Source organism: Peromyscus eremicus, chromosome 3, assembly GCF_949786415.1.
Source record: "Peromyscus eremicus chromosome 3, PerEre_H2_v1, whole genome shotgun sequence".
NCBI classification, from domain to species: Eukaryota; Metazoa; Chordata; class Mammalia; order Rodentia; family Cricetidae; genus Peromyscus; species Peromyscus eremicus.
In genome coordinates, this window is record NC_081418.1 from 133,005,137 (window position 1) to 133,032,039 (window position 26,903).

General features: G+C 44.1%; 1 long non-coding RNA gene across 1 annotated transcript; it reads right to left on the minus strand.

Annotated features, from left to right (window-relative positions):
- Positions 1-3,767: 3,767 nt before the first annotated feature.
- LOC131906086 (uncharacterized) lies at positions 3,768-16,865 on the minus strand. The gene is made up of 3 exons (XR_009378118.1): positions 16,443-16,865; positions 13,259-13,386; positions 3,768-3,878 (listed from the first exon to the last, which is right to left on the minus strand). It is a non-coding gene; the product is annotated as an uncharacterized LOC131906086 (long non-coding RNA).
- Positions 16,866-26,903: the final 10,038 nt, after the last annotated feature.

The following is a 26,903-nucleotide window of genomic DNA, read 5'->3' on the forward strand; positions in this document are numbered from 1 at the left end:
CTTGTAGCTCTGGAGACTAGTTATAGGGTAGGGACTGTCTGTCATCACCACACAGTTGGTGTGGGACACGTGGGGTAATGGACACGTGGGATGACGGGCATGTGGGGTCAGGCCCTCAGGATCTCCACCACACATCGTCACCTGCTGTGTTCTTCCCCTTCTGCCCAGTCTCTCTCCTCCCACTGTGCTCTGGCTCATTTAATTTACTTCCACTTCTCACCTCCTACCTGGAAAGAGTGTTACAACTCAGGCCAAGGCCATGGATCAAAGACACCTTCCTAATTCCCACTGCTCCGCAGAACCAAATCCAGAGATGCACTCTGACCCTGAGCAAGAAGCAGTCCACACTGCGGGTGGGACCAGAGAGTCTCAGTTTCAATAGAGATGACACTGCCTGCTGGCCCAAGGTGCCAGAAAGTCCATCACCTTGTTCATCGCCGATGATGGCGGAGAGGAACAAGGCCCTGTCACTATGCCACTAGCCTGGAGACAATGTTGTGAGAAAGACCAGCCCAGAGCTGCTGAGCCCAAGCTGGGAGGCCTCAAACTATTCCCAGCTTCCAGGCCCACGTGGTCTTGGACTCAGAGCCAGGTTCACCTTTTCACCGTGATGCACTTGGGGTATGTCTCAGCACCGCTCCACCTAGCTTACTCTCTCAGACTCCTGGAGTATTGGGAGAGAGGTGAGGATACTTCCAGGGAAGGGCTTTGGAATGCTGGCTCTCCAGCCTGCTCCAGGCCTTGAGTTTTACATTCTGGAGACACAGCCTCACAGAGTCAAGTCTCAGGGAAGCCTTGTGGGCCTGACCCTGGCCTGGAAGTGGGAAGATAAGGAGCTGGGTGAAGCCAAACTCTGACTCCAGGAGCCCAGAGATGTAAGGAGAGTTCTCACAGTGTACAAAGGGATTATTCCACAAGAAGAGCACCAGGGAACACCACACTCACAAGACATAAGTAATGGTGGTCACAGGGCCACCTAACGTTTTTCACGGTGGCCTGCAGAAGGCTACCCTCATCTCAGCAGGCAGAGACCTGGTGCTGGCACTTAGGAGAGGAGCAAACACATCCCCTCTCCAGGGACCACGTTACAGAGAAGGAAACTCATCTCTGTCTATGGAAGGCAGACAAGGAGGCCCTGGGGAAAAGTGCTACCACCGTATACACAAGTAGCTTTATTGGAGCTCAAAACTGTGAATGAAGATTCACATGCAGCCTGGCCCCAAAAGGAGGATGACAGCCAAGTGGATCCCCCTCCACAGGGTGGAATGTGCCAAACACACCCAACTGGTGCTTCTGGTGTCTGAATGCCTTTACCACACACATCCCAATGCAGGCATTCTAGAGATAGAATGCACTACGGTTTGCCACTGAGGTTTGAGCCCTTCATTCTGATTTCCAGTGCCATGACGGGCACCACCTGGGATGAATTAAGTAACAGGCACCCTAGGGATGTCCTTGGAGATGTACCCTAAGATCTGCACCCTTGTTGGGGCAGGGCCTGATATAATCAGCCTCAAAGAAATGAACAGTGTGTTCTCCCAAGCTGTGTTCTAAGGAGAGGCCTGGAGGTCAACAGAAACCTTACATAGCAGTCTAAGGAATGAGGGTGGGGGTAGCCTGGAGCTTCCTTGGTAAACAGCTGGGTGGGTACTGCTCATCTTGTACCAACGATGGCCGATTTCCCCAATGTCAGGACTGCCAGCACTCTCCTCCGCTCTTGAGGGGCTGTGGGAAGGCTGCTGGCTGGCACTAATCCTTGAAGACAGCTCTCTTTTCTGGTTTGTGAATTTTAGCTGCTGGTTGGAAGGTCAGCTGCAAAGGATATTGGGCCAGGATATTGTTTGGAGGATCACAAGACCTGGTAAGACCCAGGGAGGAGCTGGAGTATTCTGCATGGAAGGATCTGATGAGGGCTCTTCATCAAACAGACTCCTGGACTAGGAACAGCGATTTCCAACCCCCACCCACCTGCCCCTAACAAATGTGGGCAATGCAGATGGTGGGCACAGTGAGAGAGAAGCGGACAGGATCTGGTTCTAGACCACACACAAGGTTTAGAGGGTGGCCCGTGGCCCGTCCCATGCTGGACACGGGTCTCCATCATAGGAAAACTCTAGTATTCACTCAACTTCCAAATCAGCATGTGCTTCCAACTGCTCCCCAAAGCCACGTGAGTCAAGACTGTGACATACTAGAAAAGCAGCTCTTTGTGGGGTGGGGGTGGAGGTGGGAAGGCCTAGGTTAGGAGGCAGCGCGCACACGTGACAGGAAAAGCATTAAAAAAAAAAAAGATTGGTGACAAATTAGAGAAAAGCCCTCTTCAGCTGGCTGTGGTGGCACATGTTTAGAGTTGCCCTTGGGAAACAGAGGCAGGAGGCTCAGGAGTTCCAGGCTAATCTAAACTACATTGTAAATTCCAGCCCAGCTGGGCTATATAGATCATGTCTTAAAAACCAGAACAAAATGAAAAACACTCTCCCATTACCAACCAGCCAACGAATCAATCAACCTGCCAAACTGTTAATGACATGCGGTGTTGGCACCCTTATTTAAACAGAAAAAAAATTGGCACACCCGACTCAAAGATGCTCAACTCCAGTTATGCGTGAAAGTCGCCAGTAGAGACTTTTAAAGATCCACATGGCCAGCCCCTCACCCAAACCTCCAAACAAGACTCTCCAGGGACTGTGGAGATGACTGAGTCAGGAAATCACTTGCCTTGCAAACACTAGGACCTGAGTGCAATCCCAGAAGCCATGAAGGAAAATACTAGGTATTGTGGTACACACTTGTAATCCCAGAGCTTGAGACAGAGGTGGGATGCTCCTGTGCTAGGTGGCCAGAGAGCCTAACCTAAGTGGCGAGCTCCAGACCAATAAGAGACCTTGTCACTGACGTGGGTGGTGTTTCTGAGAATGACGTCTAGGGCTGGTCTCCCTCTTTCAAGCACCTCTGCATGTACTTACACACGCATAAAAAAAAAAAAAGACCCTCCAAGGCTTCTGTCTGTAAAGTTACCAGAAATCCAAAAGTTTAACCCCCCTGGAGGATGACATTCTTGCTGGTGGGATACCGAAGAGCCCCTCCGGCTCAAGGGCAGAATTTGACAGCCTTTAATGAGTGAGATATGGCTTTATTTTTGAACCCAGCAATCCTGAATCTAAAATTTACCCAGAAGTTTCAATCCATAGACGCCACTCAACATACACAAGGATTCTTCTTGGGAAGCTGTTTGTAATAGGCAGACTGTCTGTCAGAGGCTGTGGGAGGCCTGAGCCCGGCTCCGTCCACCCAAATGAGAACCAGGAGCAGCTAAGTGTCCTGGCCAAAAGGGACTGTCAGGACATGTGAAAAACCAACAACTGGCCAACAGCACAGGGGTGCCTTTGATGCCACAAAAAGGCAAAACAGAAACACTAGGAAAACAGAGCACTGGCCGTGTGGGCCTGAGGACAAGTTGTTGAGGGACTATGGTAAATATAGATTTTTTTAACTTTTGAAAATTATATTTACATGTTTGAAAAACAGAACTAAGTCTAGAGAGAAAAAAGAAACTCTGAAATTTAAAATAAGTTCCCTCTCCCCTCAAAAAAGAAAACTCATGTGCCAGATAACAACACAAATACATGGCGAGCAGCCTGGTTTCCTGTAGCTTTATAACTCCATAAGACCAAAAAAAGAAAAAAGGCAAAGAAACCAGTTCCAGAGGATAAATTTACTGTTAGAAGTAATGACTTTGAAACTTTCAAGTGTAGTGGGACAGAGCAAGCCGCAGGGATGCTTGTGTGTGGAGAAGCCACGTGGTCCCTTGGCAACAGGATGTCCTCAGCTTGTTTCCGCCTCAGTAGGTGTGGACCATCCCTCCAGACACAGCTGTGCTGAGACAAAGGCAAGATGAGATCAAATTAATGCTTGGATTTGACTCCAACATATCAATACAGACTCATGCTTGTGAATGTGCAGTTCACAGGCCTGTCGACTGAAATGCCCTGTTAACAGATAATCCAGAAGCCAAGGTCATCCTGGCACTCACGTTTCTACACACCATTTTCCACTGAGGGCAATGAAGTACCCTGGAAAAGGAGTGATCCTATGTGGGAGATAAGGGGGGGGGGCATTCCAAGAAGGTGGGGACCCATCCAAAGTACCAGAACCGGTGGAGATGGTGGTAGGGACAGGAGTGGGGGGGGCTCCTACCAGCCAAGTTTGAGCTGATTTTAGCATCAAGAAACATCCTACTACTGGGTGGGGGGAAGGTCCAGGGGGTGATGGAGGCCAGGAACCATGGCTGAGAATCCAAAAGTTCTGCCAGCAATCCAATACTCCTTCAGCCAGCCTGGGAAGGGAGAAAATAACCCCCAGCACAGGGCTGTTCATATCTATTGTAAAAACTGTTCGGAACAGAAATGGTGGGGAGTAACATTCTAAATTGCTAACAAAACAGGACTGACTGTGAAATGTACCCGTGTAATTGGGATGCATCACAGTGGGGCACGGTGGAATAAATCTATACTTGTGGGCAAGTAAAAATGCAAATTATGATAGCACAAAGTAATAATAGCATTTTTGTTTTTAAAATATGTACTGTCATGTAAAAGCTATGCGTAGGAAAATGATCACAATACAATAACAACAATGAGTCTTCTGTAGGTGAAGGTATGATCCATTTTCCCATTTGATTCTCTGATTTCTATAATGAAAATAAAATTTTCTAAAATGTACATACTGTAATTTAAATTTGTTAGAGAGAAGAAGTTGGTTCCTCAGTAGTGGGTGTAGGAAGGAGTAGCAGAAGGCACTTATATGGAAGTCTGGGACTATGGAATGGCTTTCTTTGGGAGAAGTGTGAGCCCAGGCTGAGGACCACCAGAGCAACAGCCTGAACCAACAATGGGAAAAGAGCAGAACAGGGAGATGGTACAGCAGTGACACCCAGTGGACGTTTCTGGGACTGCATGTGCTGAGACTTCTGTTTTGTATGATCCCCAACACCACGGCACAGGGAGTGTGCTATGGTAAGAACTGGCTGCATGGTGCCACCATGCAGCATTCCTCCACCACATAGGCAAAGTGCCCAAATGTGTTCTGGAGCATGAATCTGAGGCTGGTCCGGCTGAGGCAGAGGATGAGACAGCCTAAACTCAAGGATCTCCAGTGGGTCCTTCTGGGGGGTTTGTGAGCTAGCACTTCCCATTATTTCTGGGATATCCTCATGAGCTAGTCATTACTGTCTCCTGTCTCTCATTATTCAAGAGGAAAGGGGAGTGCACGGAGAAACTGCTGTAAGTTACAGCATACAGTGATAGAACCAAGCTCGACCCAAGCCCACCTAAGCTCACCACTGCGGGGTCATCTAGTGATGTTGCCCAAGATGACCTCTGTACCCCAGTCCCCAGAGCCACTACTTATTCTATTATACTTTCATATTCTTAGTTAATAAATCAATATTTCATTTATAAGAGAAAGCATGCAGTATTTGCCTGAGTCTGGCTTATTTTGCTTGATATAATGATTCCCAGTTCTACCCAGTTTCTCAAAAAAGACATAACTTTGTTCTTTGTGGATGAATAAGGCGCTGTATGTTGGACACCTGAGCTGATTCTATGACTTGGCTCTCTTGAATTGCTCTGCAACACGGGTTTGTAGGAGTCTCTGTGATATACTTGCTTAGGTTCTCCTGGGTGTAGACTCAGGAGAGGCACAGCTGGCTGATACGGAAGTTCTATTTTAGTTTTGGGAGGACCTCTGTACTGGTTTCCACGTGGCTTCACTAGTTGACATCTCAACAGCAGTGTACAAGGTCCATTCCTGGTCTACATCTGCGTCTGTGTTCTTGATGATAGTCATCGATTGTCATTGATGGATATGAGATGGAATCTTAATGCAATTTTAACCTACAATTTCCTGGTAGTTATGAATGTCCAGTGTTTTTATATGATTTGCTAGGCACTTGTAGTTCTCTGGAAACTGGCTGTCCACATCATTTGCCTACAGATTGATTTCAATTATTTGATTTTTGGTTTTGATGCTTATTTTTTTCATTCTTCATATAATAAATATATTAATCTCATAGTGAAATTTCTCTCCCATTCTGAAGGCTGTCTTTTTACTCTGCTTCTTGTTTTGTTATGCACAATCTTTTTTAATTTCATGCAAATCTGTACATCAATTCTTGCTTTAATTTCTGGAGATATTTGAATCCTATCTGGGAAGTTCATGCTTATGCATTGAGGTGTTTTCCTCTGGTGGTTTAAAGTTTCAGATCTCATATTAAAGTCTTTGATCCCCATCCAGGTACAGGACACACATAAAATATAAAATAGGCAGGAACAGAAAAGAAACTCTTTATATCATACAAAAACATAGAACAAAGAAAGCACATTGAAAGCCAAAAGAGAGAAGAACCAAATCACATATAAAAGTGGGCCAATGCAAAGAAATAAAGCTAATTATCTGATAGAAACTTTTAATGCCAGACCTGAAAGCTTGGGAAGACAGCTTCCAAGTTCTAAATAACCACAAATGGCAACCAGGATATTATACCCAGGAAAACAGTCCATCACAATTGGAAGAGAAAGAAAAATTTTCCATGATAAAAGTAGATTAAAGGAATTTACAACCATTAAGCTACCTCTACAGAGAACACTGGAAGGAATGTTGTATCCTGAGGAGAAGGATAAACTCACTCAAGATGCTATAGGGGGGAAAATACCAGGACAACTAATAGAAAGAAATCTAAGGAAATGCCACAGAAAGGAAATTCTGGGAATAAGTATACATCTTTCAGTCAGCTTTGATTATTATTGGTCTAAATGCCCCAATGAAAAGACACAGACTAGAAGATTTGATTAGACAACAGAATCCATCTTTTTGCTGTCTCTGAGAAACACAACTCACCATCAAATATAGATATCACCTTTGGGTAAAAAGATTAAAAAAAGTATTCCAAGCAAATAAAAGCCAGGAAACCAACAGGCACAACTATTCTGACATGTGACAAAATAGAATTCAGACAAAAGGAGGTCAAAAGAGGTTAAGAAAGGCCACTTTATATTCTCTAAATGAACATTACATTAAGATTGTTTCATAACATAGAGGTAGCTTAAGATACCTTTCTAACATATGTGCACCAAACAGTTTTATAAATTTCATAAAACAAATACTACTAGGTTAAGTCTAACACAATAAGGCAACGGCTTCAATAGCCCATATCTTGACCATCTAAACAAGTAAACAGAGAAACATTGGAATTAAATAATAAATGAATATAATAGACATTTGCATAACATTCTGCCCAAACACTCAAGAATACACATCCTCAGCAGCCCAAGAACTTTCTCCAAAGTAGATCATATCTTAGGATATATGCCTCCAGAAATACAGGAAATTGAAATATCATCTTATCTTTCTGACCACAGTGGAATGAAGCTAGATACTAACTGCATGAGAAGCTATAGAAAACACAAACACATGCAGAGTAACATCACGCTATTGGATGATGAATGGGTCAACTGAAGAAACGAAGAAGTCAATTTAAAACTGTTTAGAATTGAGGGAAAATGAAAGCACAACATACCCAGAGCTATGCAGTCCTAAGAACCTACATTAAAAAAATTCAGAGAAACCAGAACCAATAACTTAATGGTGCGTGTTAAAGCCTTGGAAAAACAGGAACAACCCACATCTAAGGCAGTAGGAGGGGAGAAATATTAAGATCAGGGCAGATATTAAGGAAATAAAATGAAAAATAACACAAAATATCATGAAATTAAGAACTGATTCTTTGAAAAGTTAAATAAGATTGATAAATCATTAGTCAAACTATCTAAAAGAAAGAAAAAAGCCAAACATTAACAAACTTAGATAGGAAAATTGAGACATTAAAAACAATATCAATAAATTAGAAAATCATAAGGAAATAACCCAGAAATCTTTCACTAAGTTGGAAAATATAAAAGAAATGGATAAATTTTTAGATGCATATCACCTGCCAAAATTAAATCAAAATGACACAGACTTAAACAGGTCTGTGATTAGCATGAGACTGAAGCCACTAACAGCAAATAACTGGAAAGGATCCTACCTGGGGAAGTGCACAGAGGCTCCTGTTAGGGGCAGGGGGCATGCTGCTCTCCAAGTTTTGAGCCAGTGATGGTGGATTATAAGCCTGTCTGATGTTGGGGCTGTTATGAAGACCTGAAGTCAGAGCACGGATGAGTTTTCTATCTCCATCTTCACCACCGTCTTTCTTCCAATGGTCTACACCATCGTATTTGTGATTGGTTTGCCCAGTAATGGCATGGCCCTATGGATTCCTTTTAACAACAACAACAACAACAACAACAATAACAACAACCACAGTGTAGCTACAGTTTTCCTGCCTGGCCCACCGTCAGGACAAATCTCTCTTACCTGCCAGTCCTGCAGCTGTTCAGACCCAACCAAGTAAACACAGAGACTTATATTACTTATAAACTGTATGGCTGTGGCAGGCTTCTAGCTAGCTGTTCCTATATCTTAAATTAACCCATTTCTATTAGTCTATAAGTTGTCACGTGGCTCGTGGCTTACCAGTACCTTACATCTCGCTTGTCATGGCAGCAGCTGGCAGCGTCTCTCTGACTCAGCCTTCTATTTCCCAGAATTCTCCTCTCTCCTTGTCCCGCCTATACTTCCTGCCTGGCTACTGGCCAATCAGTGTTTTATTTATTAACCAAGCAGAGCAACACATTTAACATACAGAACATACCACAGCACCACCACAATAACACATCCTGCTGTGGTTTATATGGACAGCCTGGCCTTGGTAGACCTCCTGTCTGCCATTGGCTTCCCTTGAAGATCTTATCTCCTACCACCTACACATCAACAACTGGATCTATGGGGATGCACTTTGTGCAGTGCTCATTGGCCTTTTCTATGGCAACATGTACTGCTGCATCTTCTTTATGACCCCATAGGGCATCCTAGGAAATTTTGTATAACTTTTTACTGATGTTAGCTTGAATAACAGATTATTTTGCCAGCTGTAACATTTACCACTTAAGTGGTTTTTAGTACTGTTAAAAATGTATCATGCAGCCAGGCAGCGGTGGCACATGCCTTTAATCTCAGCACTCAGGAGGCAGAGGCAGGCAGATCTCTTTGAATTCAAGGCCAGCCTGGTCTATAGAGTGAGATCCAGGACAGGAACCAAAACTACACAGAGAAACCCTGTCTCAAAAAAAAAATTAAAAAAGTATCATGAAAAATTGAGGCATTTTCATATATGTGTGTCTTTGTAGTTTGCTCATATTTCTCTGCCCGTTACCCCCTCTTTTTCTCATGCCTCCCTTCCTCCCTCCAGACCTGTCTCCTGTGTGCTTTTAATGAGCCACTTGATATTTTTTCCCACATAACAGTTTTAATGATTCTCTGGGAGTTCCACATCATGCACCCAATCAGAATCCCTTTGTAGTTCTTCCCACTTGCCACCTTTCCAACCAAAAGAAGTTAAAAAAAAAAAGGAAAGAAAAAGGAAGAAAGAAAGTCAACTTCATGTTATCTATATGGTTGCTGGAGCACCGTCAAATTCTTAGTGTCTGCCCCTTAAATAGAACTGAGTCCTTCCTCTTCTGCACCTCTACCAGAAGCCACCAGTTGTGGAGATCTACTCTTCAGCATCTCATTCACACTTCTGAAGAGTTCTCTTCAGTGGCTTACTGTCTAGGCTGTTACTTTTGGGGGTTGTTGTTGAGGCAGAGGTTGTCACAGAAGCCTTCCATGTTTCTTCCTCTCAACTGCGTATCTGCAGTCATCAATATCACTGCAAAAGTAGTCTCCTTGCCCTTCAAAGTCATGGGCTGCCACTTGGTTTCTGGTGACAGCACAGACCACAAACAGAGTGCCCTGCTGTACTAGGTCCATAGACCCAGACATGGCCCTCAGTGGCAGCAGGGCCCAGACATCACCATGGTTTTAGGGGGTGGCATAGGCCACTCAGATCAGTATGGCCCTTGGCAACAACATAGTCCATGGACATCATTATGGTTTCAGGCTGCAACACAGACCATGGACATCTGCATTGGTCTTTGGTGGTAACTTAGACCATGGATATCAACGCAGACCTTGACTGCAATAGGGCCTTGGACCCAGATGTGGCAGCATGGCCTGAACATCATCAAAGCCCCAGGTGGGCACAGGCCACTCACTGCTTAGTATTTTAAAAAGCTATTCTTGGAACATTTATTGTCAGTTTTGTTCACCTGTTATTAAATAAGGAATTAAAATCTTCACAGGGTATGAATCACATCTGTTTGGAAAAATAGCATGAACAAGAGGTTACAACCCACTGAAGAGGAACATGACTCCCAATTAACTTTATATACTGGCTGTATATTGACTTTAAAATTATTTCATTGTATGCTGATCTGTAAATAACACATGAAATTTTAAAGACAAAAACAAAACAAAACAAGACAAGAAGATCCCTCCCAACTAAAAATGTTTAGGACCACTGTAGAATTCTACAAGAACTTCAAAGAAGAACCAACATCAATACTATTTAAATTATTCTGTAAAATAGAAAACAAATGAATAACCTTGAAATGCATTTACAAAGCCAGTATTACCTTGATACTCAGACCAGATAAAGACACCAAAAAAGTTTCAAATAATTAATAAAATCATTATAAAAAAAAAAGAGACTCCAGAAGAGGTTATAGACCACTCTTCGTAATGAACATAGGATGCAAAAATTCTCAATAAAACACTTGCAAAAGAAGTTCAAGATCTCACCAAAAAGATCATTCTCCCTAAACAATATAGAGACTCCATTCCAGAGACAGTGAGATGGTTAAGCACATGTAAATCAACAAATGTAATTCATTACATAAATGAACTCAAAGACAGAAGTGACAGAATCATCTCAACAGATGCAGAAAAGACCTATGACAAAATCAAACATCCTTCACGGCAAAAGTCATGGAAAGGCTAGGGATGCAAGGAACACATCTCACTGTGATAAAGGCTACATATTCAAAGGTGATCTGGGTGTTATTATTCACGGGGCAAGAACTTCAAGGGAGTGTCAGTTTAAGAAAAATGCCTCTGTGAGTGTTTAGGAGAGCAAGTCCAGGGTGGGGGTGTAGCTCAGTGGAAGAATCCCTGCCTGACAAGTGTGAGGCTCTGGCTTTGATCCCCCCACGGAAAAAAAGGAATGTCTACCATCCAGTCAGGATATCTGGAGGAAAGAGAAGTATGGAGGACTGCGTCCCCAAGGGTGGAATAAAAGGAGATGCACAAAAGAAGACCGGAGATCTTGGCAAAGACTGAGTGAGATAGCAGCTTTCTTCTCTGACTTTGATCATTTTCTTTTGACAGGGAGTCTGGCTTCATCAAGATCCCCACATATAAATGATTAAGGTCCCACACATTTGGGAGCAGCTTTTGGCAACTATACAAAAAAGCGCAGCCGAGGAACAGTGGGGGGAGCTAGACATCCTGATGAGACTGGAGACATTTCTGAGAGTTCAAGCTTGGGTCAGATGAAAGGGAATCAGATTCTCTTAGAGGAGAGCAGGTCTGTAAACACAAGTGTTCAAAGCAGAGAGTGCAGGTGCTTGGAATCACAAGTGAAAACAAGGGCAACGTTAGTCTCACCAACCACCCCTTTCTCCTCCTAAAATGTGACACCTCCTGACCGGTTCAGAGGACAATGCTCTGTACCCGGGACCTTATTCTATGAAGCTGTCATAATAAAATCACATGCCAGGTGCCTCATAAGCAACAGAATTTAGTTCTCTCAGGTCTAGAGACTAAGGAGTACAACATAAAGGCAGATTTGGTTTCTGGTATGGACTCTCTTCCTGCCTTAAAGTTAATGTCATCTCAAATGTCCTTAAACAGGAAGGATAAGGGGTCTTGCCTGGTCATATTTTACAAAGGCATGCATTCATGAGGCTCCACCTTCATACTCCCAGAGGCTTCCCATCTCAATCCAGTCCTCTTTGAGTCTAGGATTTCAATGTATAATTTGGGAGTAACATCAACACCCAATTCTTTCCACCTAATCTATCCTTCAGGGTTCTCCAGAGAACAGTCCAATAGTGAGTAAATGTGTGTATATGTGTGTATGCATGTGTGTGTTTCTGCATGTGAGTGTGTGTGTGCATGTGCTTGTGTGTGTGTGTGTGTGTGTGTGTGTGTGTGTGTGTGTGTGTAATATATATTTTAAGGAATTAGCTTGTATTATACAATGTGGTAAATCCAAACCATACAGGGCAGGGCTTAGAGCTGGAGATCTAATTCCAGACCTAGGGCCAATGCTATTTGCTAGAAAAGCTATTTCTTGTTTACAGAAACCAACTGTTGCTCGCTGCAGGTCTTAGCTGATTGGTGAAGCCTGCTGTGATGGTTGGTCTTCACTGTTGGCTTGACTGGGTTTGATCACCTGGAAAAAAGCACCTCTGAGTACATAAGAGCATCGCCAGAGAGGTTTGGATGAGGAGGGAAGACCTACCCTGAATATGGGCAACACAGTTTTGTGGTCTGGGGGCCCATGATGAATAAAAAAGTAAAAACTAGAGAGTGGCTTACCACGAACATTCATCTCTCTCTTCCTAACTGTAGATGCAATGTGACCAGCTACCATTGATATGTCTTCTCCACATGATGCAGTATATCCCCTCTAACTGTGGGCCACAAAAACTCCTTCTTTCCTTTCTTCCTCCCTCCCTCCTTCCCTCCCTCCCTTCCTTCTTTCCTTCCTTCCTTTCCTTCTTCCTTTCTGTAGTTGCTTTTATCAAATGCTTTATCATAGCAATAAGATAAAGAATTAATATACTGCTTTCTTTTGTTCACTTAAAATCCATCAGTTTTAGTATTAATCTCATAAAAAAAAACCACCTTCCCAGAAATATTCAGAAAATTATCTGACCAAATATCTTGGCACTGTGGCTTTGGCAAGTTATACATAAAATCAATCATCACTCCAGTGTAATAACTACATTCTCTTGTTAACAGCTCTGATATCCAGAGTGATTGAGGTTTCTTCTGTCCTCTGATTCTGACATCTTTAATTTATAACTTCTGCATGATGGTCAAGATAACTCTTTCCCCGAAGCCATCTGTCTGCATTCTAGTCACCAAGAAGACAGCCAGGACAGAGAGAATGCATTTTTGCTCTTTGAGAACACTTCCTGGGGCCAGTCAGATGGCTCAGCAGATGTTGGCACTTGCTGTCAATGCTGACACCCTGAGTTGCAGCTCTGGGACCCACCTGGTGGAGAGGAAGCAGATGACTGACTCACACAAGTTGCTCTCTTGTCATAGCTGCGGGCTTGAGTCTACGGTGCAGCTGCTAGAGTTTCTAGCTCCTTGAGTCTCTTTATGGTGCATTTCACAGATCTGGATGGTTACAGGAAAAGAGATGGTTCACTACAGAAATACAGATGTGTTTGGAGAATGCAAAAGAGAACAGCGGGGCGGGGCGTTAAATGACATTTCATGCGTCATTTACATATTACCCACTTCTCCCAAGTTCATACAACATGGGCTCTTTTCTGAGCATGCTCTTTCAGTTGAATTAAACCCAATAGGCTAAGGAAGTGATTCTCAACCTGTGAGTCATGACCACTTTGGAGGTTGAATGACCTTTTCACAGGGATCACTTAGGACCATCAGAAAACACAGATATTTGCACTATGATTCCTAACAGCAGCAAAATTACAGTTATGAAGTAGCCATGAAGATAGTTTTATGGTCAGGAGTCACCACAACATGAGGAACTGTATTAAAGGGCTGCAGCAGCATTAGGAAGGTTGAGAACCATTGGGCTAAGGGGTTCCAGAATATGTTAGTTTTTGGAGTCCCCTCTTCTACCCTGTCATAGTTAGGGTTACTATGGCTTTGATGAGTCACCATGACCTAAAGAAACTTGGGGAGTCAGTCACAGTTCTACATCCATTTCATCGTCAAAAAGCAGTGAGGACAGGAACTCAAGCAGGGCAGGAACCTGGAGGCAGGAGCTGATATAGGAGCTGCTTAATGGCTTGTTTCCTATGACTTACTTAGTCTGTTTTATTATAGAACCCAGGACCACCAGCCCAGGAGTGGCTCTACCCACAGTGGGATGGGCCCTCCCCCATCAATCACTAATTAAGAAAATGCTCTACAGGCTTGCCTGAAGCCTGATCTTATGGAGGCATTTTCTCAATTGAGATTCCCTCCTTTCTGATGACTCTAGCTTGTGTCAAATTGGCATAAAATTAGCCAGCACAACCCTGTTCCCTATTCTCCTGACTCAATATGCCCCTGAGAACTGTGGTGCCAAATTCTTTTTGGGGAACAGAAGGGTGATGGTCATTCAGCCTTGTATAACTACTTCCATGCTGATGAGGGCATAGTGCTTGCCTATGAGAGACCACAGGATTCTTCCTGTCTTGCCTGTTTGTTGGAGACAAGGCTCTGGATCTCCAGTAGTAATAACTGCCTGAAATTACCATAATATCAGAATTTTAGTTTGAAATAATTGTGTATCGTAGAAGACACAAATTTTTACAAGATTGAAATACAAGTTTTGGAAAAAGTAACAGGATTGTGCCAATTATGACTATATCTATTCCAAGAGACACTTCCTTTGTACTTTGCTCTCAGGGGTTATTAAAATTCGCAGAAAGAAGGAGAGAGACAGAGACAGAGAGACAGAGATAGAGATACAGAGACAGAGAGAGAGATACACAGAGAGAAATATTAAGAATGTACAGAGATACAAAGGAACACTTTTGTTCCAAAATAGTATTTTTATTGATTCTTTGGGAATTTCACATCATACACCCTGATGACACTCACTTCCCGGTCCTTCTATGTCCATCCCTTGCCTTTGTGATCTCCCCCTCCAAACAAGCCCAATTTGCATTGTCCAAATACTCACTGGAGCATGGTCCAACTCCCAGTGGCCAGCCCCCTAAAGAAAACTGGGTTCTTCTCCACCTTCACCCCGAGAGAGGCCGTCACTTCAGCATCCTTACCACAATATTTAAGAAATTCTCTTTGATGGCTTTCTTTTTAGGCTGGTACTTTTTGGGGGGTGGGGGCTGGGGGTTGGGGTGGGAGTAGGGGTTGTCACAGAAGCCTTCCATGTCCCCCTTTCTGCCAAAGTCATTTCCTTGCTCTTCACAGTCAGTGGGAGCACAGATAATGGGCTTCTGGTGACAACACAGGCCATGAACATGGGCCCTGGGCACAGCAGGACCATGGATCCAGACAAGGCCCTAAGAGGCAGCCCATTCCATGAACATCAGTATGCCCTCAGGTGGCAGTGTGGCCACTGACATCAATATGGCTCCTGACAGCAGCATGACCCTCAGACATCAACATGACTTCAGGCTGCAACTTAGTATTGTGGGATATTTGTACACTGTGAAGATGGGTTGTTGTGATATGTGTAATAGAAAACCGAATGGCCAATAGTTAGGCAGGAGAGGTAGTTGGGACTTCTAGCAGAGAGAGAATGCTGGGAGGAAGAAAGGGAGCTGCCAGCCAGAGCAGAGGAAACAGGATGGGCAGTACAGAGAGATATGTAACCGAACCATGTAAAAGAACACTGATTAAAAGACATGGGTTAATTTAAGTTATAAGAACTAGTTAGGAATAATCCTAAGCTAAGGCAGAGCTGTCATAATTAATAATAGAAAAAATCCATCTACAGCATAGACCACAGACAACCACATGGCCTTTGGGTGCTTCACATGAGCCACAGACATCAACATAGACCCCTGCTGCAGTAGGACCACAGACGCACATGGCCCTCAGCAGCATCACAGCCAGAGTAGTCCTTCGAGGAGGTCCAACCTAGAAGGTCAACTTTTCCTCATTTCGGGCCTCAGTTGCTGTGATCCTGTGGCCAGGTGGATTGTGCAGAGGGCTGAGTCCATGTCTGCATAAGCTCTAGGATACTCCACAGCACCCTGCCAACTCCCCTGGGCAATGCCTTGTTCCACTGTCAACCTCGGCCCGCTCTCACACCTGTCACCGCCGTTGCCTCTCCAGTTTGGCTGCTCTCTAGTACATGCTCTGCTCTTCTGTCCTTCCCACCTCTCCACCACACATTCCTTCAGCAGAGTGGCACCTGCCTGAGAGGTGGGGTGTGAGTGGGTGGAGGGGGAGGCTGACCAGCTTCTGAGCCACAAGGGAACACTTTTAAGAAGAAATTTGATTGACATGGAAAAGACTAAAGGGAATATTGTGTAAGGTCATAACTATTAATTACGAATCTTGTCAAAGGAGAAATAATGAAACACCAAGGCACAACTACTGATAAACTTAGATAATTTCACCTGAAAACACATCTACAAATGGAGCCTTTTTGTATAATAGTTGGGAGGGGGATCTGTGAATATTCTCTCTGGTATATCTTTAGCTCATACACAGGGTTTAACTGAAAGCCTTGTATAAGGCCTTACTTATTGTTTTTCCTTTTAAAATTTAGTGTCCATGCTGTGTCCTTTGGAGGAGGGGACATGTCCCCCTGTGTTGACTTTCCTCTTCATAGAATTGTACACTGGATAAAGTTCACCATCTGGGGCTCCATAGCCTCCCTGATCAAGAAGACAGATGATTTGTCAAAGCTTTGGGATATTTTGAAACTCCTGAGACCTAGTTGACTTAAGATAGGAGCAAAAATATTGGATCTTTGTCCACTTTAGTATTGACCTTCAAGTTATATTTAAGACCAAAAGGTCAGTTATGCCAGTATTGAAAAACAAACTTTAAAATTTTAACTGTTATATAACACCAAGATAAAGCTGATAGAAATAGATTTTTAAATAAAACTGACTTAAGACTCAGTTTCTTAATTAGAAAGGGCTTAGTCACAGATCCAATCTTCAGACTGTAGAAATAGCAGAGTCTAGAACAGTGGTTCTCAACCTGTGGGTTGTGACCTCATTGGGGGGTGGGGTGGGGATCAGATATCAGATATCCTGCATACCAGATATTTACATTACAATTCATAACAGTAGCAAAATTACAGTAATGAAGTAGCAATGAAATAATTTTATGATGGGGGGGGGTCACCACAACCTGAGGAACTGTATTAATGGGTCTAAGTGTTAGGAAGGTTGAGAACCACTGGCCTAGGAGCTCTTTTCTCCATGAGGAAAATTGTCAGGGGGAGAGGAGTTTTGAACCCTGGAGCAGGACTTGTATCCTCATCAGTTTGTTTCTAGCCAAGAGGGGCTTCATAGATGTAGTATCAGAGCTGAGATTCAATGATCAACCAATAACATCTCCACTAAGCCGGTTTCTCTGACTGCTGTTTTGTTCAAACTCTAATTACATGAAGAACTAAGGGGAACTTGGGTTAACTTGGAAGTTTTAATTAACATTACTCATAAGCCAATCCAGTACTATGTAAACACAAAAACATAAGCAATGTAAACAGCACACATGTAAATAGTCATATATAGAAATTTTAAAAATGCCAAAGATTTGGTCTTGCTTGTCAGTTGTAGGCTAGGATGTTGGTAGATCATGTTTTAATAGCACTTTTTAATCCAAGATCTGTACTTTAAAAATCTGTTGTTGCTGTTGTTGTTTGAGACAGGGTCTCATTATGTAGCTCGGGCTGTCCTGGAACTCTCTCTGGAGACCAGGCTGGCTGCAAACTCACAGAAATCCACCTGCCTCTGCCTCATGAGTCCTGGGATGAAAGGCGTGCCCAGGTCCTAAAATATGATTTTTAACATAAAATAGAAGAACTTTGATCTTAAAGACACGAAGCCTAACCTGATTATTGATAAGACAGTTGGCTGAGCAGGCACCAACAGCTTGGTATTTAATGATTTGTTTTCTTTTTTCAGTTTAAGTTGGCAAGATAAGAACCCCCCCAAAAAACCTTTTTGAAAGAGGAAATGAAGCCAGGCAATGGTTTGTATTGTTTAATATTATAGGTTAAAATTTCTTAGAAATGTAAGATATTCCTTACATTTGCTACTCAATAACACAGCCATCTCTATTACATATAGAATAAGCTTACCTAGATTTTGAATGCTACTGTTTGTTGGTATTGGATCTCCTATTATATTTATCATGAAAATAAACTGATCAGGGATACATGATATACATATATATCTGCCAGTTTACATGTATTACAGCTGTCCCAGTTAGGGTTACTATTGCTGTGATGAAACACCAAGACCAAAGCAACTTGGGAAGAAAAGGGTTTATTTGGCTTATGCTTCCACATTACTGTTCATCATCAAAGGAAACCAAGACAAGAACTCAAACAGGGCAGGAACCTGGAGGCAGGAGCTGATGCAGAGGCTATGGAGATGCTGCCTACTGGCTTGCTCCTTATGGCTTGCTCAGACTGCTTTCTTATAGAACCCATGGCCACCTATAATGGTCTGGACTCTTCTATATCAATCACTAAGAAAATGCTCTACAGGCTTGCCTGCACCCCAGTTTTATGGAGGCATTTTCTTAATTGAAGTTCCTTCCTCTCAGACAACTTTAGCTTGTGTCAAGTTGACATAAAACTAGCCAACATAACAGTCTTAACAAAAACCTCACATTGAACATTTGTTTATTAAAAATATTTTTGAAAAGAGAATCCATAGCAATTTTTCCAGCAAGGATTTACAATGTACATTAATTACCTAGAGGCATCTCAAATAATAAAAAGCATTTTATGTCCTATAATTTTTATTATCCATGATTATTACATAAATAAAATGAAGTTAATTTTTAAGATTTTGTTTCGGTAAGATATCATTATTAAAATCTCTGTATTCCATGTCAAATTTTATAACCTTGTGAAACTTTCATCTTATGACCCAAAGGAATGTTGTTTTATACAAACAACATTTTAAGATTTTAGGAAATACTTAACAGACTCAAAGATATTTTAATAGCCTTTAAGAAGGCAAAAAGTACATCAGTTTCTAAGTGTGTGCTTACAAGAGCTTTTAACACACCCTGCAGCACTCACATTCACAACCCATCCCAGACATACCCATAGGATAATTCAATGTAGACATCCCCTCCTGCAGACTATCTCTCTAGATGACTCTAGGTTATCAAGTTGACAATTAAAGCCAACCACTACAGTAGGTATTTCCAGACATCATCACCATCATCATCACCATCATCATCATCATCACCATCATCTTAACATATAGAGAAAATGAATGAAAACGGTATTTAAATGGCCATGGGTTTGTTACTCAGTTATTTTAGGGAATTTTAGAGACGGTCTGAGCTCCATTTCATGTTGCCACAACGTAGAATAACACACAAACAATTACATAGAATCAAATATGAACACACATGGCACAGCTTCATCAAGGTAATTTGTTCCTATCTTTCTCTCTGAGGGAGCAGGGTTAGTTCTCAGGAGATCTGTAAGACTCTTTTGTTCATCTGTCAGTCTGTCCTGAGTATCTTCAGTCCTGCAAGGTTATCAAAGGCAGGGGTGGGTTCTCCAGTCTCAGTTGCTGAGTCTTCAGCAGCTGAGATTCCCGAATTACTGAAGTCTCTTGGGCTAATTTAGTTATTTGGATTAGTAAGTTTTAGTCCTCATCTTTGGCAGTAAAAAGAAAAGGACGGGGCAGCAGGCCTGGTGTGAGGGAAGGTTTTCCTCAGCTAACAGGATGGCAAGCGCCTACTGCAATATGGAGTCAGAGAGTGGGATTTGGGGGAGGCCTCAGAAGACGAGAGGGAGTCAGAGAGGAGATGGCTAGACACGGTCAGTGTGCATGGGTTTCCCAGTGCTATTTGGGGGTCCCCCAAAAGCTTCCTATCTTTTTTGTTGCATTGCTGAGGGTCTGGAAAGGCAGCCTGGGCTCTGATTGTTCCTGAGGGCTCAAGCACTCTAGGTGGTGTGCTGTTGACAGCAGATATGTATAGCAGAAAGTTTTATTCCTGCTTTGCCCTTTAATACCTAGTTTTCTCATTTTGTTTTTCTGTATAGTTACCTATCCCGGTAGAGGGTCATGAAGGTCTGTACATAAGGCGCTTTAGATCATTACACTTAGTCTTTATAAAATAAGCCCAGTTATAAGATGGCATTAGAGCTTCAGATTTTATCTTGTGGCTAACTTTCCCCTTGCTCAGCTTGTATTGGGGTCAGACAGTATTATATTATAGTAAAATATTAGTTGCCTTTTAATGAGGTCATGGAGATCAGACTTACTCCATTTCCAGAAGCTACATCTGGGAGTCCGGGGAAACTGAAGGTGGGTTTCTCAATATGCTCCTGGGGAGAGAGAGACAATAGTGGAGCCTCTGAAGTGGAGCACCCCTGTTTCTGTCCTCAGATTCTATCCGCAGCATCCCTGGGGCACTCCTGAGCCTAGCTATACAGGATTAGAAACATGTCTGTACTCCAGATGCTCTTGGCCATCCTCTTCCTCTGGCTGGGGTTTAAATAATGCTACACACACACCATGATTAAATCCAGAAATGTGTGCAAGTCCACATTACAAATATTTCTGAGATATTTCTTTCACCTCAGTCTTTATTCTAAAAAGCGCAGAGAGGAAAAGGGAAAGAAGGAGGGGAGGGGGAGCGAGAGAATGTAGCATATACTTGCTTATATGGGTGGCTTTGGTGTATTTTTTAAAAATGACTACTCAAATTAAAAGTGAAAATGAGTGAGTGAGTGAGTTGGGTTCCCCCATTTGGAGATAATATTTAAGGGAAATGTCTTGTTTCCTAAGGAACTGTTTCCACACTCATGGGGATGGGACTGTCTATAGTAAATGAACAGCAAGGAATAGAGCTGTTAGGATATAACAGGGCAGAAGTAGATAAGCATGGACTATGACTAATTAGGAATCCTGTGCAGGGAAAGAACCTCTTGATTTAGCCTGATTTGAATCCTTTGCTGCCCAGGGAGGGAAGTGTAGCGGTCAGGCAGGGAACAGGAAAGCATTTAATTCTTTTAGACTGTGCTCCTGTGGTGTCTCATTCAACATTTGGGTCCCTTGGGAGTGGGACTTGAGACTTCAAAGCCTTGTCCCCTGATTGTCCTTGTACAGGAAAAAAAAAAGGGGGAGCTGGGAGGCACCTGCAGGTATCAGCATTCAAAGCTAGGGGCAGTAAGCTCCTGAAGGGAATGGAGTCCATATGTGACTTACAAACTTTCCTTTTCCCCTCCCCAGAGGTTTCAGGCAGGGGCGCATTTCTGGGGAGGTGATCTCAGGTGTGGGAAGAGAGAGGAAGAGAGTTGTCCTAAGGCCCACTTTGGAGGCCCATCTGAGGTTCCTGTTTATGTCCTCTCAGTAGGGACCCACGAAGGTGCCAGGAATAAAGAAAGAAACTGGAGAAGAGGATTGAGATGCTCAGCTGAATGCCAGCAGCATGGGAAATTCTAGGAGCGTGACGCTGCTCTGGGATGTAGCAACATCATCCTTCCTTATACCAGAACTTATTCCATGACCCAACTAAGGATGCATGGGAAACATCCTCTCTAGTCTAGGCAACCAAATACATGGCTTTAAAAAGGAGTGAGGGGAAGGTGTGTGTGTGTGTGTGTGTGTGTGTGTGTGTGTGTGTGTGCTGGAGAGATAGTTCAAGTAGTCAAATGCTTGCCAGTAGCTATGAGGGCTTGAGTTTGGTCCCCAGAACCCATGTGAAAAAGTCAGGTGTGGTAGCACATGCTTATAGTACCAGTGTTGGGGAGGTGGAAATAGCTGGATTCCTGGGCTTACCAGCCAGCCTAACTCCAGGCCAATGGGAGTTCCTATCTAAAACAAACAAACAACAACAAAACCCAAAACCAAAAAAAAAAAAAAAATGCATGATTCCTGAGGAATAACATGTGAGCTTGGTCCCTGGCCTTCACATGTGCATGTGACCCTGCACATATGCCTACGTACATACACATACACAAACACACACACACAAAAGAAAAAAGAACAGAATGGATGTTGGGGAATAAAATCCTAGGAGGTGTGGTTACTGCAGATGAGAAAATAGTCATACAGAAGCCAGCACAGAGCTTTATAGTCAAACCTTGGAACAGCCAAGATGGGAGTTTGCTGGATGTCTGGGAGCAGGGCGGGGTGTGTGTGTGTGTGTGTGTGTGTGTGTGTGTGTTGGGTTTCAAGCCAGCTGCTGTTGCCCCGCCCCCTCCAGCTTTCACGCAGCAGTGTCTGCAGGAGCCCGCTCTGCCAGGAGACATTCTGGGAAGGAATGCTGATAACTAGGGTTCCGCTGCACCAAACTGACAGAATGCAAGGTCTGCAAAGCCACAACATACTCCCCAAATTCCTGACCCCAAGAAACTGAAAGGAATTTTCATCTTTATTTTCAGGAACATCAGCAATGAGTGTTTTGTCTTTTTCAAAACCAGAGCTAGAGTCACTCCCAAAGCCACGGCAGCGGCGTTCCTGGAAAGGAGGATTTCAAACCGTTCTGAGATGTGCAATGCGTTTCCAACGAGAGAAGCACGGAGTGATGAGTACCTTTGCCGGACCCAACAGGTGCATCTGACGGGATCCTTGTCATGGGCGGGGAGAGGATGCTGACAGCTAAGGAGCTGGATGTGGAGTGTGTTGGAGTGTTCATGGGACCTGAGTCAGGACTACCTGGGGCTGCTTCCTTTCAATGTTTGAGCTATTCACCTTTATCACAAGAATGCCAAGATCCCACTTACTTCAAGCTTGCTGGAAAAACATGGGATCATGGGCTGGGCCATAGAACAGTCAAAGCACCCTGTGTTCCTTGGTCAGGATGGAAGACGAGCTGAGGAAACTTTGCAACCCCACAACTGTTCTGTGATAGAGGGATAAAAGGCTCAAATACAAGTTTAACTTTGCAAAAGAAATTAGAATGGGCAGATTATCTCAACAAGAATGTCACTTACCTGGCTTCAACCTGGTGTGTTTTGCTGGGTGATAGAAAGGGGGCTGGAGTCAGTGGCAGCCTGGACCCCTCTATTGTATGCTATATATGAGTACTTGAAGATGCCCATAGAAGTGTGTCAAGTGGTAACGTCATCCAGCATGCCGGTTGTGAGTACACTGACAAAAAGCAAACATGCTTATGTTTTTCCAGAATGTGTGCACATTGCCAGATTAAATAGCAGTAAATTTACAAAGTACATCAGTTTTACTGCCTCTAATTTGCCAAATAGTCCCAATTTCCCTTGATAGCTGGCAAAGCAAAACACAGGTTATTGTATTCCAATCTTAATTACTAATTAATTCTCAGATCACACATTACATAAAACCCTGTGTGTGCGTGTGTGCGTACATGTGTGTGTATGTGTGTGTGTGTGTGTGTGTGTGTGTGTGTGTTTTATAGAATAACTATCAAGGGCTGAAGAGAAGTTCAAGAGGCTGGACTAGAGGCAAGCAGACAGCTGGTAGAGATTCAAAGAAGGTCTCTGTGGGGGATTCGCTGGTGGACCCTGCTGGAGGTGCTGGTACAGGGTCATGTCCAGGTCAGAGCTGAGCTGAGCCTCCGATTCCAATCAGTGGTGCAAAAGGGAGGTACAGGATTGTGGAGGCTATATAGAGGAAAAGGGCAGATTGGGGGTGGGCAGACAGCAGATCTAGATGGACAAACATACGGACAAATGATTGCCCGTTTTAATAAGTTCTATGAGCAGTGGAGGCAGACAGACAGAAGCCCCGGGACAGCTGCGAGTCTCTGTATGTTAGTCCTCAATACATATACTGGCTAATTTTATGTCAACTTGGCACAGACTAGAGTCTGAGAAGAGGGAACCCCAATTAAAAATTGCCTCCATAAGATTGGTAGGCAATCCTATAGGGTATTCTCTGATGTGGGAGGGCCCAGCTCATTGTAGGTGGGACCACCCCTGAGCTAGTGGTCCTGGGTTCTATCAGAATGCAGGGTGAGAAGCCATGGAGAGAAAGCCAGTACACCCACCACTACCACCACCACCACACCACACCACACCATGGCCTCTGTATCAGCTCTCACCTTCAAGTTCCTGCCCTGTTTGAATTTCTGTCCCAATTTCCTTCGATGATGAACAGTGATGTGGATGTGTAAGCCATACAAACCCTCTCTTCCTCAACTTGCTTTTGGTTGTGGTGTTAAATTATGAGTCCTGTGCCTCATAGACAGTGGTGAACTGCTGCAGGCCGCAGGAAGATATCATAAGAACTCAGCTGGTTATGGCAAAGTCACTACCTGGAGGAATCAGGGAATTCCTCCAGAGGAAGCCAAATCCCCAAGGAGTCTGTGATATACATATGGCTTGTTATTTATTAGCTGTATTCTGTTATGAAAATCATGTGTGCCTTCATAGTTTACCCAATTGACTTTTCCCTAAGAAGGGCTAAACAGTGTGGACTGATCACTCTTTGGACATACACATCAGCCTCGAGAAAGGCTTTCTCTGGAATCAGATATCTCCCTTAGCCACTTTCAAGGACTACAGGAAAACACCGCCCAGGTGGGCGCCCAACTTCCGAGGATAAACAATGATAACAGCCCACATGCAAGTCTCCTGACTTAAATTCCACAAGGAGACACCACCCAGGTGGGCCCCAACTTTCAAGGACTAACAGTGATAGCAGCCCACATGCAAGTCTCCTGACTTAAGGGTAAATTCCCACAAGGGGACACCACCTAAGTCAAGGTGGCCATTAAGTAATAGCTTTACACAATTTAGCTCGGACCCTCCCTTTATATACCGGGACTTCCAGGGCAGAGGACGGAGAAGAGAAAAGAGAATGGAAGAACTAGATGGGTAAGAACTTGAGAGGAACAAACTGAGATGGGGAAGAACTAGATTGAAGGGCTAGAAGAGAGGACTAGAGGAATGAGATGGAAGATGAGGAAGAGCCAGATGGGGAAGAACAAGATGAGGAAGAGCCAGATGAGAGAGAAGGAGACAGGAGAGGAGCTGATAGGGGAAAGAACTAGATAGATGAGAACCTAGAAGGGACAGAACTAGATGAAGGAATTAAGATGGAACCTAGAGGGGACAGTAGATAAATATAGGGAGAAATCAGGCAAGAGCAGAGCTAGACATGAGAGCAGAATAGAAGCTGTGCAGAGAGAGAACTATCACAGAATAATGAAGTGTATGAACTAAGGAGTTTCGTGTACATAGATTCATTTCTTTTCATCAAAGATTAATTATTAGCTGGTTATAGATTCTTCCCGGACCCTGGGAGAGGACTATTTAGGGGCTGGACCCTCATAGTCCCCGATAGTGAAAAAATGGTGATTGCATGTCCAACAAGACAGTCTTCATCCTGCCTCTGTGTTCGCATCCAAAATGGAATCAAATGATGCTTGTAAAATTGAGTCTCCTAGGACGAGACATTACCTGGAAACCACTGGTTTATACAATATAGAGTAACTTAGAACAGAGCACACCCAGACCTCAGCAACGTGAGGAGGAAAAGACTGACAGCCGTGTTCCATGCCCCCCCCCCCCCCCCCCCGCCACAGAAGACCCTTCCCGAGTGTTGAAGAGAAGCTACCAGAGTCGTTCCTGTCACTTGGCCAGCTCCAAATCCACAGGAGCGGGAATGAAAGCCAGCGGGCCTTAGGATGAAAGGCTTTATTGACAAATGTATATGCAGATAGCTAATGCTACTCCACAGAGATAAAGGACAAGTGGCCCCCTGTGTTCTCCAACACTCCAACTGTCTCCTTAGGACTGATTCAGAGTAGCATGATCTACTGGACAGAGCATGGGCAATGACTGGAATTCACTGACTTGTGTCCTAACAGCTGGGCAAGTATACAACCCCAGCTTTAAACACCCACAGTGACCCCCAGGCAGCTGTGCTTTGCATACATTGACTTCTTTATCATATTTATTTGTTTATTTATTTACTTATTTATTTATATTTATTTATTCATTCATTTGTTTATTAACTTTTTATTGATTCTTTGTGAATTTCACAATTTGCATCCCAATTCCACTCATCTCCCTGCTCCTCCATTTCTACCCTCTGCCCTTGCAACCTCACAAAACAAACAAACAATCTCACTATGGAAGCTGCCGTGTGTCATGGCACAGCACACCTTTTTTCCCGACCAGCTTTACTTGCAAATGTTCATTGTAATGAGTCACTGGACCGGTTCCAGGCCTCTGGCTTCTGCTACACTATCAATACTGGATCCTCAGCAGGACTCATCTCAGATATCCTGTTGTTGCCCTGTGTCATGGACATTCTTCCGCTTTGGTTCTGCAGGACTGGCCCCATCACATGCTCCAGTTCATGAGAGAGGTAGATATTGGGGTGGGCCAACTCAAAGCCCCAGATCTGGGCCTGGGTGGTAGCTGAGTTAGTTAGCCTGCCCACTCTCCTGCACCCACACCACCACGGCCAGCTCTCCTGCTTTGCTCAGGTGAGGGGTGAGGGCCAGTTCTCTTGCTGTGGCAGCTGGTAAGGGGCAGGACCAGCTCTCCTTCTCTCAGCCCTTGGGGCTAGTTCCCCTCACCTCCACCAGCAGGGCCAGCTCTTATGCTTTGCCTAGGTGTGTGTGTGTGGGGGGGGGCGCCAGCTCTCCTGTGCCCATGTCACCAGGGTGAGCTCAACTGTGCTGCCCAGGAGAGGTGCTGGACCAACTTTCCTGTGTGTGGCAGTCAGCAAGAGGTGGGGTCAGCTCTCCCACACTGCCCAGGTGAGGGGCAGGGACAGCTCTCCCACGCTCATGCCCTCAGGGCTGATTCACCCATCCCCCATGACACTGGGGCCAGCTCTACTGTGCTGTCCAGTGAGATGCAGGCTGGCTCTCTTGAGTGCTGCAGCTGGCAAGGGGTGGGACCATTTTTCTGACCGGCTGTAGGCAGTGAGGGGTGGGAAGACATGGTAGAGGGGGTGTCTCCCATGCCCAAGCCACTGCATGACTGATGAGGGGTGGGGTCAGCTCTCTTGAGCTCACAACCTCAGGCTAGATCTTCCACACTGCTCAGGCAAGGG